Raw genomic sequence first — 8,618 nt, forward strand, 5'->3', positions numbered from 1 at the left:
CTCTTGGGTGGCTTTGGCATAGAAGAATTGCTCATATTGGCATGAGCAACCTCAAAAAAGCCCACAAGAGAGGGATGATCACCGGCTTGAAGGACGTCACCTTTGACAAAAACAAGCTATGTAAAGCATGTCAAGCCGGGAAGCAAGTTGCAACACATCATCCCATCAAGACGATGTTGTCTACCTCCAAGCCGCTCGAGCTACTTCACATGGATCTCTTTGGTCCAACTACATACAAGAGCATTGGTGGTAACCTCTATTGCCTAGTAATCGTTGATGATTTTTCACGTTACACTTGGGTTATGTTTCTAGGCGATAAGGGTGAAACTCCGGAACTCTTCAAGACATTTGCAAGAAGGGCTCAAAGGGAGTACAACTCCCCAATTGTGAAGATCCGGAGTGACAACGGCACCGAGTTCAAGAACATGAAGATTGAAGAATGGTGCGATGAAGAGGGCATCAAGCATGAGTTTTCCGCCACCTACACGCCTCAACAAAATGGAGTGGTGGAAAGAAAGAACAAGACACTCATCACCCTAGCAAGAGCAATGTTGGATGATTATGGCACGTCCGAGAAGTTTTGGGCGGAAGCAATCAACACGGCGTGTCATGCATCAAACCGAGTGTATCCTCACCGACTCCTCAAGAAAACTCCATATGAGCTCATCACCGGGAAGAAACCAAATATATCCTACTTTCGAGTCTTTGGTTGCAAATGCTTCATCTATAAGAAGAAAAGGCTCGGTAAGTTTGAAAGTAGATGTGATGAAGGTTTCTTTCTTGGTTATGCATCAAACTCCAAAGCATATAGAGTATTCAATCAAACCTCCGGGTTAGTTGAAGAAACATGTGATGTGGAGTTTGATGAATCTAATGGCTCCCAAGAGGAGGTTGTTGGCTATGAAAATGTAGGTGATGAAGAGATTGATGAAGCTTTGAAGAATATGTCCATTGGGGATATCAAGCCGGAAGAGGTGCATAAAGGCAATGATCAAGGGGGAGGACCTTCCTCAACTACACCAAGCACCTCCACGGCGCCCCAAATGGATGAAGATCAAGAAAAAGATGATACGCAACCTCAAGAAGATGTGCCAACGCCAACACCCCAAGTCCAAGAACAAGAAGAGCAAAGTGTTCCACCACAAGCACAAGTCACACATGATCCACCCCAACAAGCATCCATGCAAGTACCGCTAGTGAAGCATGGTCGCATCTCCAAGGATCATCCAATTGGTCAAATCATTGGTAGTCCATCAAAGGGAGTAAGAACTCGCTCTAAACATGCTTCATTTTGCGAATATCACTCGTTTGTTTCTTGTATTGAACCCACTAGCATAGAGGAAGCGCTTGAGGACTCGGATTGGGTGATGGCCATGCAAGATGAGTTGAACAACTTCACCCGCAATGAAGTTTGGGTCCTCGAAGCTCCTCCGAAAGACAAGAACATCATCGGCACTAAGTGGGTCTTTCGAAACAAGCAAGATGAACATGGGGTGGTGATACGCAACAAAGCAAGACTTGTGGCAAAAGGGTTTTCTCAAGTCGAAGGTTTGGATTTTGGTGAAACTTTTGCTCCGGTCGCAAGACTTGAAGCTATCCGTATCCTTCTTGCTTACTCTTCACATCATAACATTAAGTTGTATCAAATGGATGTGAAAAGTGCATTCTTAAATGGCGTTATTAACGAACTTGTTTATGTTGAGCAACCTCCCGGGTTTGAAGATCCGAGGAATCCTAACCATGTTTATAGGTTGCACAAGGCACTCTATGGGCTCAAACAAGCTCCAAGGGCTTGGTATGAGAGGCTTCGTGACTTCCTAATCATGCAAGGCTTCAAGATCGGGAGGGTGGACACCACGTTGTTCACAAAAGACGTCAACGGGGATCTTTTCATTTGTCAAATTTATGTTGACGATATTATCTTTGGCTCAACTAATGATTTACTAAGCCATGAGTTTGCTACCATGATGTCTAGGGAATTCGAGATGTCCATGATTGGCGAATTGACCTTCTTCCTTGGTTTTCAAGTCAAACAAATGAAGGAAGGGACATTCATCCATCAAGAAAAGTATACTAAAGATATCTTGAAGAAGTTCAAGATGGATGAGTGCAAGCCAATCAAGACACCCATGGCAACCAATGGGCATCTCGACTTGGATGTGGACGGTAAACCGGTTGATCAATCCCTCTATCGTTCTATGATAGGGTCTTTGCTTTACCTTACCGCATCTAGGCCCGATATAATGTTTAGTGTGTGCTTGTGTGCCCGCTTTCAAGCTAACCCAAAGGAGTCACACCTTTCGGCTGTGAATAGGATCCTTCGGTATCTCAAGCACACTCCTAGCATAGGCTTGTGGTACCCCAAAGGCGCTAGTTTAGATCTCTTGGGATACTCGGATTCGGATTTTGCCGGAAGCCGTGTGGATCGCAAGAGTACCTCCGGGGGTTGCCACTTGCTTGGGCGTTCTCTAGTTTCTTGGTCAAGTAAGAAGCAAAATTCCGTGGCCTTGTCCACCGCGGAAGCGGAATATATAGCGGCCGGTGCATGTTGTGCCCAAATCCTATATATGAAGCAAACCCTTTTGGACTTTGGTGTGAAACTAGATAGGATCCCACTCCTTTGTGACAATGAAAGTGCCGTAAAAATTGCCAAGAATCCGGTTCAACACTCTCGCACAAAGCACATTGATATTCGCCATCACTTCTTGCGTGATCACGAAGCCAAGGGGGACATTTCCCTTCAAGGTGTGAGATCCGAGGAGCAATTGGCAGATATATTCACAAAACCTTTAGACGAGAGTACCTTTGTTAGGCTAAGGAATGAGCTTAATGTGTTAGATGCGGCAAACGTCATGTAAGTTGCCATGTCATATAGAAAAATGCATACATATAGGACACTTGTCTAACCATGGTAAGATAGTGATGAGCAAGGGTTTAGCTAGAGGTGGTGGTCCATTTTTTTTTCCTCTAGGCTTGTAGAAAGGCTCATCATGAAGAAGCTTCCCGTGGGTTCAAACTTGACAAGTAGATCTTAATTTCTTGTTATGCATTTCTTGTCATATAGATGTGCACTTCATGTTTACTTTACTTTCGCATGTGGTTGTAGCTTGCATTATCATTGCATGCGTAAGGGTCACAAAGGAGATCACTTGATGAAAATGAGACTTGTTTTCATATACAAGATCTTAATTCATGAAAAGTGAAAAGAGCAAAGTGTTAGGTGCGTCATTGCCTAGTAAGCAATGTCATGATGAGTTTGAAGTTTTCTATCTTCAATATTCCTATGACATGGCTCATACATTTTATTTGGCGCTTTGTCTCTCTTGCGGCTTTTCCTTGTGTTTGAAAAGAAATTTATTTAAGCAAGTGTGCTATCCTATTTATTTTGAGGGGTAAAGTCGCCTATGCAAGTCCATTAACTTGAGTTTATTTGAATCTTATAAGTTTATTGGACTTAGCATAGAAGAGTGAGCTGAGTGTGGGGTTTTTTGCCTTCACCGGTTAAACCGACGTTCAAAGGATCTATACCCATCGGATTAACCGGCGTTACTAAAGTTTGTCTCAGTTCAGTCAAGTTTCAGGCATTCAACCGGCGTATACAAAAGTCAGAGCATCGGATCAACCGGTGATAGTAAATGCAAATCAGACCTAGCAATCAACCGGTGTTTTGATCTATCAACCGACGAGTACACTCTTGACATCATCGGTTCAACCGGCGTTCAAAAACAGATCTGGTAGAGTCTCGGGTGAACTACACCGACGCAATCAACCGGCGTTCAAACCCTAGGCGTCGGATCGACCGGCGTTAAGGAAAATCGCGGGCCCACCTGTCATATATGTGTTTTGCCCGCGGACGCCTGGCTTCCTTCCTCCTCTGTTTCGCCCGACTCCTTCACGCCGCCGCCACCCGACTCGCTCCCATCGCGCCGTCGCCTTCCCTCCGCACCGCCGCCGTGCGCTCGCGCTGCCACCACCGTGCGCCGGTCTCGCACTCTCACCGCGCCGCCCGCGCAACCGCTTGCGCCGCCTGCGCGCGTAGCCGCCGCCGCCGCCGCTTGCACCGTACGCCGCCCGCACAAGTCTCCATCGCCAAGCGCCGCCGTACTCCACGCCATCCACGTGCTCAGAGCCGCAGCTTCCACACATCGAGCAGCCCACGCAGCCGCGCCGCCTTCGCTTTTTCACGCCGCAGCCGCAGCCGATCCGTGCACGCCAAGTGTTCGATCGTTTGCCTGTTCGAGATGGGTCGCGAGAAGAGAAAGGGAAAGGAGGTCGTGGTCGAGAAGCCCGCTCGCAAGCGGACTCGTGCAGAGAAGGAGGCCGAGAGGGCCGAGATGGTGGCCAAGGCCGCCGAGGAGCAGGCATCAGGCCGCGCTCGTCCGTTCCAGATCAGGGAGGACCCCAGAGGCAGAGGCAGAGGCAGAGGCAGGGGCATGGGTAGAGTGAGAGGTGCCAGGGCCACCAGAGCCGCAGCAGCAGCAGCAGCAGAGTCAGATCAGTCAGATACAGCTGCAGATTCTGACTCAGAGGCAGCACAGTCAGAGGGGCAGAGTTCTCCACAGCAGTCGTCTGAGAGAGGTTCCCCGGCAGCGACAGAGCGTCGCACTGGACCGAGGACTCGGGGAGGACACCAGCCACAGGAGCCCCGCAGGTCAGCAGCAGCAGCAGCTCGCAGAGCCGAGGCCCTAGAGGCCGAGCGCGCAGTGTTCCGTATGGACACTGTTGTGCGTCTGGAGCCAGGTGTGATGCTCCAGAACTTGACCCGAGCCAATGCGGCCAAGGTCAAGAGGCTCAGGTGGAGTGTTGACGAGGAGGTCTGGTTCCCAGTGACCCGAGACAGCAGAGTCGACAGGAGGTTCTGGACTTTGCTACAGGCCAGCTTCTACGAGACTTTCCAGCGGAGGGGCCACCGGATCTTTCAGCACAGGGTTCTTGACTGGGTCTCACTGAGGACAGCCGCAGGGGGAGCAGATGTGAGAGCACACTTTGCTCACTTCAGAGGTCTGCCCAGACTGCTAGAGATGGAGCAGAACCGTTATATCGAGGACTGGGTCAGAGTGTTCTACGCTACAGCTTGGATAGCCCCCGAGCGCAGAGCCGTGCACTTCATGTTTGGAGGGCAAGACTTTGGTTTGTCGAGGGCGACCATTGCTGGTATTCTTGGAGTTGACCTGGTCGACGTCTCGCTGCACGAGAGGGTTTACGGGGACTCAGATCCACCCCGCAGGGCGATGGTTGGCGGGATTGCTCCTTCTCACGAGGCGATCACTCAGTGCTTCCGCCAGCCGTTCCCAGCCTCTTACGCCAGAGTGCCGAGCTTGCTGACCCCAGAGGCTTACGCTGTTCACATGGCACTCCGGAGGACTCTGTTACCGAGGAGTGGCTACCCAGAGGGGTTCACAGGTTTGCAGCAGCTCTTGCTCCTACACATCCTCACTCACGAGCCATTTGATATAGTTGACTTTATTTTGGCTGAGATCGAGGATGTGATCACAGACGGGATGGGTGTGGTGCGACAGTTTCCCTATGCGCACTGGATCAGTTACATATGCTCTATGATAGTGCCAGCAGAGTCACCCATCAGTGCCCCTTACCGTCACGACGAGGCTCCCAGGTTCCCTGTCTACCGACCCACAGCTCCACAGGACAGGAGGAGGGGCAGACACGCAGATAGAGCAGCGATGGCTCGACTGTCACCGGAGGTTCAGGCACGAGTGGCAGAGGAGGATGAGGCACTCCTAGCAGCAGAGGCACAGCTTCCCGGGGGAGATGATGAGATTCACTGGTCTGAGCTTGAGTCAGACTCCTCCGACGACGTTGAGTACTTTCCTTCAGCTGCCCCAGCCAGTCACGATCACGAGGCAGGAGGTTCAGGAGAGCCAGCTCCTCCGACTTCAGCAGCTGCTACAGTCTCTGAGTCTCAGGTGACTCAGCCGTCCGAGCTCACTTCACTACTACAGCAGCTCGTGACCCAGCAGAGGGAGGACAGGCTTGCACAGGAGGAGGCCAGGAGAGCTCACGAGGCTCAGCTTGCTGCTATACAGAGAGAGGCCGCCCGAGAGCGAGCTGCGACCGAGGAGCGTTTTGTCGGGCTTATCGACAGAGTTTCACAGAGGACAGACGCTCAGTTTCAGCAGATGCAGCAGGGGATGATGGCGATGTTTGGGATGATCTCACAGCTTTACTCTCACACCGGACTCGCCCCGCAGCAGCCAGGACAGCCAGGCCTTCAGGGTGTTGGAGCACCTCAGCTTGCCGTCACACCAGCTCCTCCTCCTCCAGCTCCTACTGCAGCCCCAGCTACTACAGCGACACCGGAGACCACGTTCTCGATGTCAGCACTCTTTGGGTCTGCCGGTCGTCCGCTCTTTTCACCACTGCCGGCGACCACACTCTTTCAGGACTCACCGTCAGCGGTTCAGTCGGTCGCCCTCCCTTCCTCACTTCAGGCAGCACCTTCAGGGGGAGGAGCAGTAGAGGAGTCCCTGCTTCCACAGTCGACGCAGCCGGCAGCCTCAGCAGTCACCTCTTCAGATATTGATACTTCTTCTGCTGACCCGGTTACGACTTCTACGGATCCTCTACCAGGCAGTGCCAGCACGAGAGCCTCCACGACAGTTACTCCCCCAGTGAGCTCAGACCCAGACCAGCAGCTTCCGTCTGTCACCGAGGGTGAGAGTTCTCCGTCCGACGACGACGACCCGGACCGCTTCGTCGCCGTACCACGACAGCACGACCCGTACCTCGCCTTTTGGTGCTTTGATGCCAAAGGGGGAGAGGTGTTAGGGGGAGCACCAGAGTTAGGGGGAGGGTAGAGCTAGAGAGAGCTCGTAGTTATCAGGACTTTGATTCTTTGTATCACATTTGGTGTTAGTTCATGGATATGTACTTTTGTCGCTTGAGTATGCCGTGCTTTGAGACATATCTATGAATTTCGTTTGAGCCGTTGAGCTCTTTGGTCCTTCTTTTCGAGTTCGCTTGTGTTTATCCTGCTTTATCTTTGTGTTAAAGCTCCAAGATAGTGAAGACGGTGCCGTGGTGACGCTTCGAGATAGACGGTGGCGGTGACCTCGTCTTTGTGACTTGGCGTCACTTAGCCTTTGCTTGTCGGGAGCCTTGGAGGCGTGGCAAGACGGTGATCAAGCGAAGAGACTCGGCATCACACTTGTTCTTTGTGAGCAAGTGGCCGTGGACGTAGGGAGGGACTTTGGTGTCCTAACCGAACCACGTTAAATCGTGTGTCTTGGTGTCTTCACGGGAGTTTGCATATCCTCTCCCTTACCGCTTTACTTACCGCATTACGTTTCCGCATTTACTCTTTCTTGCTTACCTTTACTTTCCTAGTTAGTTTGATTAGGATTGGCTATAGGTGGCAAGTCTTTTGGGGTAAGTAGAGGGTAGCATAGATAAACCTTAGTCATAACTAGCATGTGTAGGACGTGTTAGGTTTATCTTATGCAATTAGATTGAGCCCTAGGATAGAAAAGCGATTAGCGACCCTATTCACCCCCTCCCCCTCTAGGGTCGGACACCCCGGTGATCCTTACAACGGCTCGGGTTCACTCTAGATGAGATCTAATCTCATCCACCAATCTTGGATGGGACGGCTCTGGGCAAAGGGGGCAAACGGCGTCGGCGCTTGATCGGTGAATGACGGCGCGCGACGGCAGATCGCCGGCGTATGGCCGGAATGGCCTTCCGGCGCTTGATTCGAATCGGGCTCGGGGAGGTTGTGCGCGACGCGGGGAGACCAATTGCAGGCTCTGCGAGACGCGGTGGAGGTCGGGCGTGGGTGCGCGGCGGCGAACGGCGAAGCAGAGCTCTGGTGAATCGTGCGCGCGTGCGCAGGAGAGAGAAAGGAAGGGGAAAAACGGTCGACGGGGTTCCTCACCGTGGCGCGGATCTCCGAGGACGCTCGGCTTGCGAAGGGCTGCAGCGAGGAGGTCGTTCGGCGGCGGCCCGAGCTCGAGCAGAGCTCCAATGGCAGCGGCGAGGCTAGGGTTCTGCGCGGCGGAAAAAGGCAGCGGCCTGGCCGTGCGGATCAAGGGGTGCGGGGGCGATGCTATTTATAGGGCCCGAGGGACCTCGGCGTGTGGGCCCGGGCTCGAGGTACGGCAGGGCGCGTACGACGGCCGGATTCGGACTAGCGTTCGATTCGGTTGCGAGCTCGTGGGGAAGAGGGTCCGGGTCGGCGCGCACGCGGGGCGGAGCTGGAGGGGGCCTCGGGTTGGCCGGCTCGGACAGAGGCCCACGGGCAATGGCGGAGCGCGGCGCGGGGCCAGAAGCAGAGACACGGCAAGGGCGGGAGAAGGAAGTTGACCCTGACAGGTGGGCCCCACCTATCAGCGGCAAATCGGGTGATGGAGCGGCGTCGGGCTGGAGAAGGAGGCGGGCCGCGGAGCTGGGCCGCGCGGAGAAAAAGTGAAAAGGGGAAGGGAACGGGCCGGCTGGGCTGAAAGTGGAAGAGAAAATCTTTCTATTTTCTTGAGAAGAGCAAACACATTCAATTTAAATTCGAATTTAAGAATTCAAATTCAAACTGAACAACAAACAATAAAACAATGCAAAAGCAACATGAATGCAACACAAGAAGAATAACCTTATTTAATTTTTGAAAA

The sequence above is a fragment of the Panicum virgatum genome, chromosome 1N (genome assembly GCF_016808335.1).
Source record: "Panicum virgatum strain AP13 chromosome 1N, P.virgatum_v5, whole genome shotgun sequence".
NCBI lineage: Eukaryota > Viridiplantae > Streptophyta > Magnoliopsida > Poales > Poaceae > Panicum > Panicum virgatum.